A 17,154-nucleotide genomic window follows, 5' to 3' on the forward strand; every position below is an offset into this window, starting at 1 on the left:
GATGCACTGTATGAATGTGTGTGTGAATGGTTGAATGTAAAACTGTACTGTAAAGCGTTTTGAGTGGTCATCAAGACTAGAAAAGCGCTATATAAATACAAAACCATTTACCATTTTACAATAAATGCTGAAAAAAAGTTAAAAAAAACTGCTCTATGTGGCCCTTGCAGAACTGTAAAAAACTTCACCAATCATTGCAATTAGTTCTAATGAAATGATTAGCTAGCATTGGCTGCACCTCTCTATGCTCTTACTCTGAATGACTGGATTCTTCAGCTGGGGAAGCAAGCAAGACTGAGAAGAACAAATCACATGAAAGTCGGCTTCTACCAGTTGTCAGGCAGTGCGCATTAATTTGGTTATAGTTTTGACGATGGCTGATGGGAAGGGATAGATGTGGATTACTGCTCCTCTGGGAGTGTCTCTATCTCTCAGCAGGGCCTGCTGCACCAGCATGAACCTTTTTACTTTGTCCATAAGCTCCAGCTTATATCGCTCCAACTCCAACTGTTGTCTTGCCAGAACATAGGCTAGTTCAGCCCCCCGAAGATGGGCATCTTGTCTTAACGTTTCTAACTCCGGAGTATTTTTATCACCAGTTCACCTGCAACCTAGAGGCACTTTTCCAACAAGCAATAACTACATACTAATATAAAGTTTGTCGCCACTATCTGACAGGGTGACAGGCTGTTTTAAATAAGGAACCCCATCACTCTGACTAACTGCCTTACCCATTCTAGTCACTAATCCCTAGCCTTCATGCAGGTTAGTAGCAGGATAAATTAAGCACAAAACCCAGTAACCCGGTTCACCTGCATCACCCTGAAAATCACCTAGACCAGGGATGTCAAACTCATTTTAGTTAAGGGGCTACATAATGCCCACTTTGATCTCAAGTGGGCCAGACCAGTAAAATCATAGCATAATAACGCATAAATAACGACAATATTCCTCTGTTTAAATCATTGGTGAAGGGTTTTTGGATTATAAACACTATTTTAAGGATAAACTAGAAATATAAAGACCAAAAACTCAGACATTAGCCCACTGTTTATCTGCATGGGATATGCTCGCCAGATTCCCTCGCTTTCTGACGCGTTTGATGTCAAGCATGGCAGCGCTTCTGCCTCCGGAGCAGACATCTAAATCTGCTGAAAGATCGGCAATCCTATCCATTACAGTATTCCTCGTTAGGCTTATTTTGGCAAAAGCCTGCCGCTTCTCGGGGCACCAAGTTTCTGCAGCCTTCAGCATGCATGTTTTCACAAACTCACCCTCACAGTATGGCTTTCTGGCTGATGCTATTTCATTAGCATAAGGTAGCTAGCTTTCACTGCTGCATCACTTATCTCTCGGGTCCGGGTTAAAACGGACTGTTTTATCTTTAGCCTTGCTAGCAGGTCATTTATCTTCTCTTTTCTCAGTTGTCCTTGCAGGTAGTCATATTTTTCTCCATGGTGAGTCTCATAGTGTCGACGAATATTATATTCTTTGAGCACAGAAACTTGCTACGAACACAACAAACACACCGGTCTTCCAGTTAACTTTGTAAAAAAACAGGATGTGGTCAATTTTTTGGGAAAACTCTGCACTCTGTGGCCACTTTTATCTTTTCTGACAGAGACATTTCGGGGTGAGGGTGTCACGCTTTTGACTGCAAAAGACGGGACACATTAAAAAAGGCAGGTTGATGTCATCTGCTGTTTAGTTCTGGTTCTCAGTGTTAATCGCTACTCTTACTCTATTTGTTTTACAGTCTATGGCGTGCTCTTACTGATTACGGTCTTGATTTTTTCTCAGTACTAGACAATCATTTCGCCAGAGACCCTTACCAAAACAGTAATTACAGACGCGATTGGGGTCTAGCTTTCGCCAAAAACCCGGCTCTGCTTTAACTGAATACTTTCTGTCCCTTCTGACCAAAACTTACTAGAGTTAGCTCTAACCGTACTCTCTTGGAAGCCAGAATCTCCATGAACACGGCTCTCACCAAAATACACTTTATGGGTTAGAACAAACTAATCTGCCAATCTGGCAGCATCTGAAACCCTACTTCCTTGCCTTTCTTGAATGTGAGTAACAACACGGTCAGGCAAAGTAATTCTGAACTTTTTAAGCAAGACTAGTTCTTGAAGATCCTCCATAGTATTTATCTAAGAAGCAGCAAACCAGCAATTAAAGTTAGTGCTTAAATCGCGAGCAAACTCAACGTGAGACTGCTTCTCTTTTCTGAGTAATCTGAACCGCTGATTATAAGCTTCTGATACCAATTCATATGTCCTAAGTAAAGCAGATTTTACCAACTGGTAGCTACCACTATCAATAGCACTCAAGGCTGAGACAGTCTCCTGGGCCTTGCCAGTTAGCAACAATTTAAGCAACTCCGCGTCCGACCAATTTCGTGCCTCTGCTTAACTCTCAAGACCTGCTCTTAGTTATGTTGCTATAGGTCTAGAACAGGGGTTCTCAAACTTTTGCAAGCTGGGCCCCCCCCCCCGTGCCGCCAGCCACCACCGCCCTCAACTACACCACAATATATAGATAGATAGATAGCTTGGAAACAGTGCTATGCTTGGAGATGGTGGATTGTTGTTGCTGGAGGCCATCACGTTTTCCTTTTAATGAAGTCCACAGGCTACTCTCAAGTCAGGGTGTTTGGTGTCGAGGTGCCTTTTTAATTGGCATGGCTTCATGCTATCATTTGCCAGAACCTCGGCACACAAAACACACTGAGGACGTTGCTCAGTCGTGCCAGTGATGGTGAAACCAAACTGCAAATGGCTCTTGTCATATTTGCGAAGCTTTGGCTTCTTCGCAACTGGCACATCGGTTGCCTGACTTTTACGAATCAGAAACTTGTCCATAGTTGAATTTGGTTGCTGATACAGTGTGTGTGATGTTAATAAAGTTCTAATTGCTACATCGTGGTCTTGTGAGTGTATTTGTATGTGTGGCTGTGAGCGACTTGCACACGAATAATGAATAAGGCTGTGCTAGGCAATGGTTCCTATAAAAACGAACAGTACACAATGTAGACAGGGACAGCACAGAATAGTATTCAAGTGCTGGTGTTTTATTTGTTGCAACACGGTGGATGATTGAAGATGTAAAGGTAGGTGTTAAGGAGAAAAGGGCTAGCTGCAGTTGGAAGAAGTTAGCTAGCTATAAGGGTAGCTCTTGGGGCTATGAGCTACGAATAGGCCTGCTGCAAGTGCAGAAAGGTTTTACTAAGGAAGGAGTGAGTCTTAAGGGCGGCTGTGGCTGAGGGGCAAGATGCAAGATGAATGGCCCCCATAGAATAACATCGCGGCCCTGGATCTGTGGACTTCAAAGTCGCTGTTAACCCTATCTTGACAGCTGAACAGTATCCATTACCCCTTATCTGTTTGCTTGAGGACAGAAATTCAGCAAGATAGACTCATGTCAGGCCTATCTTCAAATGCATGTTGACGAAGAGTCACAAGAACTGTTGACCATAGTGACTCACAACAGACTGTTCAGGTACCGGAGGCTTCCCTTTGGGATCACCTCAGCCCCTTACTTGTTCCTGAGAGCTATGGATCAGATACTGAGTGGGCTCAGCGGTGTCCAGTGTTACCTCGATGACCTTCACATCCCTGGTAAAGACGAACAGGAGCACCTGAGAAACCTTGACGCCGCACTACAGAGACTGGAGGAGTAAGGACTGCGGGTCCGGACGGACAAATGTGAGTTTTTCCAGTCTTCAGTTAAGTACCTGGGTCACATTATCAACGGTGCTGGGTTGCACAAGGCACCATCTAAGGTAAAAGGTGTCGAGGAAGCTCCATCCCCACAAAATGTGAGTCAGATGCGATCATTCTTGGGACTACTGACGTACTACGCAAAGTTTGTGCCGAACCTATCAAGCATGCTAAAACCACAGCATGAACTTTTGAACAAAACCACACAGTGAAAGTGGTCAGACAGATGCGAGGAAGCTTTTAAGGAAGCTTAAAGAGCCTTAGTCCATTCAAAAGCCCTCACCCACTTCAACCCTGACTTGCCATTACAGTTAGAGTGTGACGCATCGCCTTATGGTGTTGGTGCTGTGATCTCACACATAATGCCATCAGGTGAAGAAAGGGCAATTGCTTTTGCATCACGGACTTTAAGCAAAGCAGAGAGCAAGTATGCACAGATATGCCGTGAAACACTCTCTATAATCTTCGGAATAAAGAAATTCCATCAGTTTCTGTTCGTAAAACGATTCACACTGCTCACAGACCATAGACCACTCACTTCCATTGCCCGCAGCCAGCCGCATGCAGCGATGGGCAATACTGTTGTCTGCTCACCAGTATGACATCAAGTACAGAAGAGCTGAGCAGCACTGTAATGCAGACGGCCTCTCAAGGCTTCCCTTTTCTGTCTCACACACGAAGCACTCAGAGGCTAAAATCTTGTACTTCAAGGAAGTGAGCAACGCCCCAGTTACCTCAGCCTATGTGAAGAAGTTCACCCGCAATGACCCAGATCTGTCTGAGGTCATGGACATGGTCACTCATGGGAGAGAAAGAGAGCTGTCAGACAGCCTAAAGCCTTACCTGGTGAGGAGGAACGAGCTCACAGTTCAGGCTGGATGCTTGTTATGGGGTTCTTGAGTCATCATTCCGCCCCCACTGAGAAAGCAGGTGCTTGAGGAATTCCAATCAGGGCACTGTGGCATGGTGCGAATGAAGGAAATGGCGTGCAGCTACTTTTGGTGGCCAGGCTTAGACGCAGCTATCGAAGACAGGGCCAGGTCATGTTCTGCATGTCAAAAGATGAGAAACATCCCTCAGCTAGCGCCACTCCACCCATGGGACTTCCCATAGGAGCCTTGGCAGAGAGTCCACATAGACTTTGCAGGTCCACTGGAGGATCGTTTGTTCTTAGTCGTAGTTGACAAACACAGCAAATGGCCAGAGGTCGCCATAATGAAGAGCACTTTGTAACCCCTCTTTGCCTTATGAGGTTACAGGTATATTTGGGTTTCGGTTTCAATTCGCGGTTGGACAAGTTACCAGGATTCTAGGTTAACGCTCATGGAGCCCAGGATGGAACATCAACATTGACCACACTCACACAAAATATAGTTTCAAAACTGTATTGTTAACAACAATTTTCAACATTGAAAATAATAAAATGCGCGCAAAATAAAATAGAAATATAAAGAAATGTCTTTATGGTCTTCTCTTCCTTGATATGAGCTCAGTTTATATCGTTGGGGCCCTTTGATCTTTGTGTTTCCTACCACACCGCAGGTTTGGGAGGTGGTTCAGTTGACTCTGTTCCTTAGTTCCGGCTCGCCATCTGGTTATCTCCAGCGGATGTCTGGAAGCCGCCTGGTGGCTATCCAGTGCTGGTCTCCTATCTATCGTCGACTACCGGTGTCGCTGATGTCCCCTCGACATCGAGCGTCACCAATTCAAATCCTTCACAAAAACCTGACCGCCGAGCGGGCAACATCAACCGTGGACTGTTGAGTCAGCTCGCGGTGTTTTTTAACTACTTCTAGATATTTTTCCAATCAGAGCGTTCCTCGTGCAACCGAACGGTGCGTTCTCTCCTCTCCCACTAACTATCACACAGAGTTTTGCGTACCTGCAACGCCGCTGCACCGTGACGTCATGACGCACGTCTCTCTGCTCTGTCCGACGCACTTAACCCCATAAATGCCAGCTATCGCTCTCTCACACATTCATACAAAGTAATAGCGGACTTTTACTCCTTCTTTTAACTTTTTCACAGCTTATGAAGCCTGGGCTACAACTTCATCAGGGAGAACCATTGAAGAGCTACGGTCCATCTTCAGTCGCTTTGGATTGCCTATGCAACTCGTAAGCGATAACGGCCTGCAAATGGTATCTGAAGAGTTCCAGTCATTCATGGTTGCAAACGGAATCCAGCACATCAAGTCAGCTCCCCATCATCCCACCACGAAACGACCTAGCGGATCGTGCTCGGAACTACTGCAAAGGTCCAAAGTGGAGACAAGCAACAGTTGTCGCACAAACAGGCCCTGTGTCCTACACAGTTCTAACACCAGAGAACATCATCTGGAGCAGACACGTGGATCAACTGTTGCCAGGAACCAACCTTAGTGATGACTCAGGTCAAATGGTTGACCATTCCAAAAACCATTCAATGGTTTTGAGCCATCATCTGAACAGCAACTGCAGCCACCTGAAAACAGGGAAAGTGTTCCCTACTCACCTGAACCAGTGGGTGTGCCTACTCAGGGTACTGATGCACCCCAGTCTGGGCATACACCATCACCACTCAGACTAAGAGACAGTGGTACTGTAGAATTACCCATATGTCATCATTACCCCACAAGAGAACAACGACCCCCTGACAGATTGAACATGTAGTTTAGAGACTAACATCCAACAGTGGGGCAGCATACAACCCAGGGTTAAGTCTGGGAATTGAGGCAGTCTACCCTCTTTCCCTAGTTCAGGAAATGTTACTATGTTCATTTGTTAAATGTTATTTTGTAACATTGTTAAATCAAAAGGGACCATTATATTAAAAAAGAAAAGGAAGTTTCTTTAAGGTTTAAGACTGTTATAAAAGAATAATCAATACAGTGAATATTACTTTTACTTATGGGGAATTAAAAGTTAAGGGGGAGGAATGTTGTGTATTGATATTCAACTAAGTTTGTTCCCTCGGAGCATCCGTAATGCCCCACTGTTTACCCGCATTGAATGCTAGTTATTTTTGTCCTGGGAAACACACAGTAAAGAATGCACGTTATTTCCATCACGGTCTCATGTCTAATCATTACTTAGTTGTATCAGTATAGAGTGTGCTATACAACAACCACCACATCACTAGGGTGGAGCAAACGATCAATTTGACAGGTCATAAAGTCAGAAGAAGAAGTCGGGTGCTTTTAAAAAAATATGGGGCTAGCCACAGCTAGTCAGGCGCCCACTAGCTCTACCGATGCCTTGACCGAGACAGATTACGTTGTGGCTACAACAAGTCATCATGATGTTGCTGCTGGGCACTTACCAATGAGGACGTCGAGGAGGAATTGACGGCGAAGAAGAGCCTGGGGAGACGGGGTCCGGGTCGGGGACCGATATGATGGAGCTGGAACACCGCCACCTTCCTAAGAACTGGGGACTCAGTCAGTGGCGATCGTGGAAGGAGAGAAATCCATGGCTGTTTGCAAGTGAGTGTGGTTTTTGGTGCGCTGCCTGTAAGGCAGCAAAGACTCTGTTGCTCCATGAGAAAAAGACTGGGATGCACCTTTCGGATGCATGGATTAATGGGACTGTCAGTAGCCCACTACAAAAGCAGTTACGTAAGAAGATCTACCTGCACCGTGACAGCCTTGCTCATAAAAGAGCAGTGGAAATAGCAGAACTCAGACAAAAAGATGTCCTGCCCAACAAAGTTGTAGAGAGGAGTTCAGCTTTGATCAACGTTACATCAAGCTCATTTAGGGCACCGTACACCGTACCAAAAGAAAGATTGCCATACACCAAAATGATGCAGATCATTAAACTTAATGAGCTTGATGGTGTGACAGTGGGCCCCGCTCACCGCTCCGATCACTCCTGTGCTGCTATTGTAGAACATGTAGCAGATGAAATGAAGAAGAGACTCGTTTCCCATGTTTTGGCACTCGATATCGCACATCTGTTTGTCCTGGGAGAGGGATCCCTCACATGGGGCTCTCTCTGAGGTTTCTACGTATTTTTAAACTGTTAAAAGGGTTATTAGTAGTTTTTCCTTACTCTTGTTGAGGGTTAAGGACAGAGGATGTCACACTATGTTAAAGCCCTATGAGACAAATTGTTAATTGTGAATATGGGCTATACAAATAAAATTTGATTGATTGATTGATGTGCTGTTTATTTAATTTTACTCAAACCAGAAAATGAGTCACCCTCTCAGTTCCTTCACAGATGTTCAGAGGATGCTTACCTTTTTAATGTTCCCGGTTCACACTCACATGTCTTGCTGGAAAAAAAAGATAAAGAATGGCAAGACTTGGGACCTTGGATACAAAAATGTATCAATGCTGACATTTGGGAAAAGATATTAAATCCTGTGGTTCAACATAATCTTTTTTTGAAAGCGTTTATAAAATGACTTACATCGGTTGTTCACACTTTCGAGGTTGTTTAACTGGTACCAGACAGACATACAGATTTAGATTTTACAAACAACATTTCAAGGGCTCAAGGTAATCATGATGTGGGTTTAATTTATAACATGTAACCTGTGGTTATCACACCATGATCTGACGATATCCACTTAAACAGAAAGCCATTGATGGTATTACACCAGTTTTCAACTCTCTATTGAGGGCAGGTGTAATTGTTCCTTGCAAGGATTCACTGGTGCGCACTCCGATTTTTTCCAGTAAAGAGTATATTTGATAAAACACAACCTGATGATTTGTGATCTATCCAAGATTTGTAAGTTGTCAACACCGCAGTACAACAAAGCGCTCTGTCTGTTCTAAATTCTTAAAAAAATCCTCTAGCAAGTGCTGAAGGATAGTAAATTATTCTCTGTTGTTGATTGGGTAAATGCATTCTTCAGTGTTTAAATTGATAAAGACAGCCAATACTGGATAGCATTTGAGTTCAACAGAGAAGGTTATACATTCACATGCCTTTGTCAAGGCTATTGTGAATCACCTACCATTTACAACTAGCCTGACGTTGTCAGACTCACAATTCTAGTCAGAATGTGAGTCTGAGACCGCTCCATTGGGCTGTGATTATGGGGCGTGTTTCAACTAACCAGCGGTGCTTCAGCCTCCGGTGTGACTGGCACAAAGCCGTGCAGCGATCTACTGGATCAACGGGTGATATTATTAGCGCTGCCCGGTGGTTCAGCGTCGCTTCAGTGTCCGTTGTGAACAGCCAAGCGCCGGGGCGATAGGGATTAGCGCGGTGCTTTGGCGTCGCCTCCACGTTCTGTGTTCCTCTTTCAAAATGAATGCGCTGTCGATGTCTTCTAAAACAGACTCAATGGCAGCATCTACACATCTCAGCTCGCCAGCGGCAGGCATGTTTGTTGAAAACGAATTCAACCCAAGGGCACTTTGATGACGTGGTTGATTACGTTACCGTTGATCATCTGTCAATCATCGTATAAAGCCCGCCCTGACAATCTGATTGGCCCGGTCGGGCATAATTTTTTCCCAACGGAGCGACTCCAGACCGAACTGCCCGACCAAAAATGTTGTGGGCGGGGCTAAGTTCGTCTGGCATCCAGGCTAATTTACAACCAGGCACTAAAAGAAAGCTTAAGATCATTAGAGATATCACGAGGAACAGCACTTATTATACTTAAATGATATGTTGATTATTTAATGATTTCTGCTCCAATTGAAGAATATTGTGAAAATTATTCTGTAGCTCTCTTAAAACATTTAGCTGTATGAGGTCATAAGGCAAGCCCGAAAGTCTATAGTTTGTAAAAGTAAAACTTTGATTTGTAGGGCATCTGATCACAGCAGAGGGCAAATCCCTCTCCCCTAATAGAGTAACAGTAATTTTAAATATTCCTAAAATGTTACAAAGAAATTAAGTGATGCCATTCCTGTGAATGTGCTCTTATTGCAGATCATTTATTCCTAACTATGCAGTCCTCGAGGAGCCCCTCAGCGCAATCGCACACGGGCCTACAAGCATAGAGTAAAGCTATATGGATTGATTACACAGAGAAAGCTTTCACTGACTTGAAGCTGACCTTACAAGCGACCCACCGACTTTAGGACTACCGAACCCTGACCGACCTTTCACACAGGCAGTTGACGAGAAGGGGGGCTACATGACATCAGTGGTACTCCCCCAGCATGGGGGCAAAAAGACACCTGTGGCATTTTTCTCGTCAAAACTTGATCCTATTGATACAGGCCTTCTTACGTGTCTTAGAGCTGTAGCAGCTTCAGGTAAGACTGTCATGGCATCCAACAATTTAGTAGGATACTTCCCAGATTCATCAGATGTTGAAAATGTCTAACATCGCTGTGAAAAAAAAAAATGTAATGTTCTAAACGCAGTTACTCTTCTTCGAACAGAAGGAGATGCTGAACAAAATATCTGTGTAGTAACAATAACCTAAGTTTGTTCCTTCAGACCAGACTTACAGGAATCAACGTTGTAGAATCAAGACTTTGAAATGTTTGTGGATTGAAAAGCATCTCGCAATTCAGAAACAGGAGCAAATCAATTTGGTTTCTCTGTGGTAACAGCACATGATACATTGATTGCATGACCTCTCCCTGCTTCTCTGTCTGCACAAGCAGCAGAGCTTACTGCTCTCATTGAAGCATGCAAATTGTAAGAAGAGAAAATGGTCAAAATCTACATAGACAGTAGATATGCATGTGGTGCAGTACATGATTTTGGCACGATTTGGCAAGACAGAGTATTCCTTACATCATCAGGCAAACCAATTATACATTATGCTGTAGTGTCTCAGATGATTGATGCTGTCCTCCTCCCAAAATAGGTTGCATTATGTAAATGTTATACTCACACTTCTAATAATGACCCAGTATCTCAAGGTCGACCCAACCATCCCCACAGTTGACCTGCAGGAACTCCAACTTAGAGCCTCAGCAGATGAGCGGGCACTTTGGAGGAAAAGTAGCTGCACGTACACAGATGGGGTGTGGTTGGGCTCTGATAATAAAAGTTAACCCATTGGATGAATCATGTTTAGAAAGGATCAATGTTGGATGCAATTTTACAACACTGTATCACAAAGGAGGTTTTCCAATTACTCTCAGAAATTTTGTCAAGCATGCATGACTTCAATTCCATTTGTTAGTACGGCATTAAAACAATTAAAGCAAATATTTTGACCTGTTAAGAGGCAGCTGCTCTTGATAACACTCAGTGACGAATGTGATGATGTTATACTGCCTGTTTAGTCGGCTCTTATTAATTCTTACTCCCTTCTGCGACGATATATCTGTGTCCAACACGGACTATTGCCTGGTGCATCATCGACATGGCCCAGGCCATAAAGTGCCAGCTGGTGGATAGAGTTAAGAAAGGGAAATATGCTTTACAGTTAGATGATTCCTCAGATATATTAAACTCTGCCCAGCTGCTTGTTTTCATCAGATACAGTTTTGAAGGAAACGTAATGCTGTTTTGCTCCACGCTCTGGAGTGGACGTGCACAGGTGAGTACATTTTTTAAAAACTAAAAGAAGAGGAACTATCTTCGGAAAACGGTATAGGTGTGTGTAGGGATAGGGCTGAAGTGATACTGGGGGAAAAGGCAGGACTGAAAGCGAGAGTCTTACAAGAGGTGCCGCACGTAAATTTCAGGCACTGTATTATTCACAGATAATCTTTTGCAAGCAAAACACTTGAACCAAAGCTGAAACAGATTCTTGACATTGCGCTAAAAATGGTCAACTACATAAAAACATGTCCACTCAATATCAGACCTGCTCTTGCGGGGAAATTTGCTGAGCCGCCTGTATGAGCTGCGGGACGCGGCACATATTTCTGATGGGGCATGGATCCCAGCTTGCTGACCACCTCACTGACCCTGACTGGTTAACAAGGCTGGCATACTTGTGCAAAAAGACTTGCTCAGCCCTGACATACTTAGAGAATAAATACAGATCGGAACTAAACGTGGAAGATGATCTCCAATTGCCGTCTCCAAAATAAAGCCAAGAATGGACTTGCTCTGCTCCATGCATATTGCCCACCTATCTCATTAGTGAATTTAAGAAATTAAAGTAATGTTTAGGCTAAAATAAATATCCCTCAAATTTTTGCACATGGCAGCAATAAGGTGTCTGCTGCTCGTTATGCATTCAATGAATTTGCTGAACCAAGTTACAGTAAATGGATTTTTCCTTGCCTCCTGGATACAAAGTCTGATGGAGGTATTCACTTTTGTATAGACTCCCGCTAAGTAAATTCAGCGACTGCACACAATGCATATCCATTACTCCTTTTTGATGACTGCATTAATGAGATTGGTCCTGCAAAACATTGTTCGTAAAATGGCACGTGCTTCTGAAATTTCAGCTTTTGTGACCCCTGACAGTTTTCTACAGTATAGTCATGCCCTTCGGGATGGGTAATGCTCCTGCTACCTTTCAGAGTCAAGTAAACAAGGTATTGGGAGATGTTCCCAACTGCAGAGCATACTTAGATGACATTGTTGTGTATAATAATGACTGGACTAGTCACCTGACTACGTTGAGGGAACTTTTCAAACATCTATCATCTGCATCCCTAAACCTTAGCCTTTATCTTGGTCAGCATGCTTGTAGAGGAAAGGTGAGACATGCAGACACCAAGGTAACAGCCATCGCTGCTTTTTGCATACCAACCACCAGAACAGAGCTGCGTTGTTTCCTGGGGATGGCTGGGTATGATAGATGGTTTTGCAAAAACTCCTACTTTGTTGCTGTCTCACTGACTCTTTTGACCAGTTCCGCAAAGCCCTTTTGTTCGGTCTTGTAAGTGCCAGCAGTCTTTATAGAGTCTCAAGGATATACTGCCAAGTATACTGCCGTCTTTAAAAGATGTTTTTCAAAACAATATATGGATTATGTGTAAACGACAACTTGGTAGTCACGCTTGGTTGTACCTGTCTCCCTCAGCTAGTCAGACATGTCAGCTAAGGCTTTTGAGGCACCACTACAGTCTGTACCTCTGCCGGACACCCACTTGAGTAAGCTGGGCCAGGATATCGACTGACCTGTCACTCTCACTGACTGCAACTCAAAGTGGCCCGAAGTTGCTTTTCCGCAATATCAGTCACCAAGGTGCTTGGATTCCTCAGTGTAAAGGAATTTTTGACCATCCTCACCATTACATCAGTACAACACCATTCAAAACATACTCCCTTCTTTCCAGCAAAACCCAAGGTCAGGTTATAGATAAAGGCCCAACTAGCAGTACATTGTAGTGTCTATGCTCATGGACTTTCATATCTAATTCAAATGTCCAAGACTGAGAGGCACCAACCCCAACTTTTTTCAGCATTATATCAGAAAGACGTAAGGACACAACGTGATTTAGGTAAGCATGTCTAACGCTAAAGTGTCCAATAGGATGGAAACACTTACAACAATCAAGTTGTTTTATAGATTTTTTTACATTTGAAGAATGTACAGAAAGGAATTATCAGAGAACCAATACCATGTGAAAGGATGTGTAACATGGACCGTTGTTTTGTATTTGGTGAGGGAGGGAGGCTGGGAGCTTGAAGGGCTGAGATGGGGAAGATGTCAGTCTTTTTGTCACGGTCTAGTATTTTAGTTTGTATTTTGTCTCGGTATCCTGTGTCTCCTGAGCCTCTACACCTCTGCATTCCCTGTGTAAGCCTCCTGTCTTTCCTCCCTTTTTAGTGTTTATCCAGTTTTCCCCGTTAGTGTTTATCCAGTTACTCCCTTTAGTGTTTATGTTTTGTTTTATCCCTTAAAGACTTTGTTCATTAAAGATTCAATCCTTTATTATACTCTGCACCTGGTTCCTACTGCTCCACCTCACCCCTGACACTTTTGTTCGGGGGATACCGCAGGTTTCAAAACATGGGACTACAACCAAGGAATCTTGCATTCATCTGCGGATTAAACCAAATTGGAATACTTCCAAAGGATTACCAAATCATGGATCCCTAATGCCGAACGGACTGTGGTGAAAATATTGTGCTTTTTTGTGACCCGTTTTAAAACATCAGCTGCTGTCTGAGTTGTCTTTCCACCAGCTTTCAGAAACCTTCAATCACAAATTGGCATCATGAAAAGGATCTCAACACAGTAAAGATACAGAAAGTTGCAAATTTAATTACTCTTTGATTTTGCCTTCTAATAATAATTCCTTTTTTATTCATAGGCACCTTTCATAGCACTCAAGGTCACCTTAAAAGGCAGAGATAAAACAGTCAATAAAACATTTAGGTTGGCCTAATGGAAAACAAACTGAATATGCCAGGTTAAAAAGATGGGTTTTGAGACGGAGAATAAAATATTTGAAAATGGAGATAGAGTCAATGTTACAAATGTCTGGTGAAAGAAAATTTTCATTGGGGTGTCTGGGATGGAACCTCTGATAATTTTGGGGTGGCATAAAAAAGATTTTTACATGAACATAAAAATGTGTTTGAATAGGAAATACGGGGCAATATAAAGGCGAAACTTACAGTGTAACAAATTTTGAAATGTAGTGCAAAATAAAGACTATCTTCTTAATCAGGGGTCCGCGGCCCCCTGGTGGTCCGTGACGGCATTGCAGGGGGTCCGCAAAATTTGCTTTGATATTTCAACACATTTCCAGATTACTCTTGAATATCGTGAAAAATATTTTAAATAAGAAAAATATGTCTAAAATAATATAAGGGTGATGAGGGGAAGCTTGATACTTGAGAATGCCAGTACTTTTCCCTTGTGCATGTGTGTTAAAGGTAGATGTAGAAGAGCGGTGGAGCTAGGTAGAAAAACTTCAGGAGGTATTATAGATGTAGGTTGTACGATGGGAATTTTTATTTTCCCAAAAAGAAAGCCCAAAAGGGCAGAATTAATAATGAAACTTTTAAATAAAACAAAAGAGCGAAAAACATATACTTTGTAATAAGAAAAATAAAATGGCATAATAGCCAAAACAATTAATTGCAATAACAGTCAACTTTACCACATTCGCTGGTTGAGAAACAATTTCTTAGAAGAGCTCTAGACACACACTCACAGAAGTACTACTCAAGCAGTAGGTGGGAAGTAGGCCTCAATTGTTTTTGTGATATTGTATGATTATCATTTGTGACATATTCTGCATTACTTTGTCATCTTCCCTATTCAGTTTTAGCCCCAGTTTATGTTGATTGTTATTGATCACCATTACTTTAACGTTTTCTCAACATGTCAGCTATATGTCTGTACATTTAAGTTATGAACGTTATATATTGACTTACATATGGTTCTGATATGCAGTACAACTACAAACTGCATTTTCATTTTGTTTTCAATTCTTAAGCACTGAAAATCAACCATTTTTAGTTTTTTTACACTTTTGTAGATTTGTTTGAGGTTTTTATATAAAACCAACATGGAAAACCAAATGTTAAAGACTCCTTCTATCCACTCGCACACACACACATACACACGTGGGCACGCACACACGTTGGCACATCAGTGGGCCGCGGATTACTTTCTAGCCAGAATGGTGGTCCCTGGGACAAAACCAGTTGAAAACCCCTGTTCTAAATAACAGATTATTTTATTTTTATGCTCATAGTTGTTTTTAAACTTTGTGTGTATAGTTGCTTGTATTGACTGTTGCTGACTGTTTAATTTATATTTTATCTAGGCCCTGTTACTGAAGAGTCGTGATGATTATAAAGGCAATGATCTATCTGTAATAAAAATGTCCCATCTACCGACTATTAGGGCTGCATTGATATAAGGAAAACATGCAATATGGGATAACATTGTTTAATACTGCGATGACGATATGACGTGCAATAAATAAACAGTTCCTGGCTTCGTCACAGAATCCACGGACAGCTCTACAGTCAGGAGAAGTCGCACAGCCCGGCTGAAGTGCCACCTAGTCTAGGGCAGACACCAGGGAGCACAGCTCCACTACATGTTTGGACCTTGAAAAGTTATTTGCTTACAGTTTTTAGAGGCTCTGTGAGTAATTTACTTGAGAGAGAGAGAGCCAGAGGAAAAGACAGAGCAAGCGGCTGATGAATGCGCTGCTCTGAAGAAGGATTTGACTCATTAAAAGTATTGATCATTTTTTGATGATCAGTTTTGATATTGTGGCGACAATCACATTAACATTTAAACTGTAGTGAGTCAGAGACGTCAGCTGAGAGAGAGAGAGAGAGAGAGAGAGAGAGAGAGAGAGAGAGAGAGAGCGAGAGAGCGAGCGCAGCGAAGTCTGTGTGTGTGTGTCATGTTGGGACATGGTTTTTGTGCAAACCACAGGCCTCCGTTCAGTCAAACTTGAGCAAGCAAGCCGTATGTTCTGGAGTGAACTCAGTCTCCCAGAGTGCCACATGTTCCCTTTGTCTTAAGACAGTCAAGGAACTCGGTCTCCCAGAGGATGTAACAGGATGCTGCATGTCCTGGGATCTGGGCAATATCACACAAAGGTGTCAAGAACCTGGGGGGTCACTCCTATTGGTCACTCTGGTCCAAGACCTGTGAGGTCACCGGGGCCAATATAAGGAGAGGTCTGCCTAAAATCTCTCTCTTTCTACAATCCTTCGAAGGCCAGCAGGCTGTCCAGCCTCTCTTCTCCTACATCGCCAAGGGGGGGGCCTGGCTGATCCAGCTTCCTTTTCTATCCAACCCACAACCGGAGGTCAGAGGTGCAGCTCCCAGCTCACCCCTCTCAAGGAAATCTCCTCGCCCTTCAAGCTCTACAAAACTCCTCGTAGCGACGCGATGTCCTGCAGGAAAACTTCAACCAGCATCTGAGCACACGGCTCGACAGGATCGCGAATGCAGAACTCTACGACCACAAAGCCAGGAGACGTCACAGAACTGCAAACTGAACAGCAACCTTCTTTTCCTCTTTCCCTCGGACTGGTAACATAATCTGGGCTTAATAATTATACATGCTAAGCAAGACTGTTTACTCAATTCTGTGTGTTTACAAGTTTGATATATGCTGTGATGTTGTAGGTATAAGTTAAATGAAGGTTAATGGCAGTTAGGCTCGCCACAGGCTTTGTCCCTGACTATCATTATCTGATTAACATACACACAGACACGCATAGCCTCTCATCAAGTTAAACCTTCCCCCTCAGCCGTAAAGCAACGGCCATAAAGCAACCTCAGAAGAAAGGGGGGGGGGGCTCTTATCTTAGGGACCATTTTTAAAGAATGCTAATTTACATTCACACACACACACCTCCTTGTTAGTTAGTTTGATTGTTTAGTAATTTGTGTTTTTATACTTTATTATGTTAATAATAAATGTTCTTCTTTCACAAATGTTCTGTCATTAATATTGCATAAGTAAATCTTGCCAACTGTTACACTGTTAAGAACTCCATAAACCTTCATTGTTCATTATATAATCTTTAATGGTAAAATAGAGATTTCTAATTGAACTAGATCTAAATGAGACTGATCTTAATCAATAAATTGGCTATCTTTTCCCTTCTATGAAGGGTGGTGCCCCGC

At 42.9% G+C, this 17,154-nt stretch overlaps 1 protein-coding gene across 1 annotated transcript in view; it reads right to left on the bottom strand.

Moving 5' to 3' along the window:
• The window catches only part of pde1ca (phosphodiesterase 1C, calmodulin-dependent a), a 142,337-nt gene that overhangs the window by 65,921 nt on the left and 59,262 nt on the right, over positions 1 to 17,154 (bottom strand). The window lies entirely within an intron of this gene.

Source organism: Pleuronectes platessa, chromosome 20, assembly GCF_947347685.1.
Source record: "Pleuronectes platessa chromosome 20, fPlePla1.1, whole genome shotgun sequence".
Classification (NCBI taxonomy): domain Eukaryota; kingdom Metazoa; phylum Chordata; class Actinopteri; order Pleuronectiformes; family Pleuronectidae; genus Pleuronectes; species Pleuronectes platessa.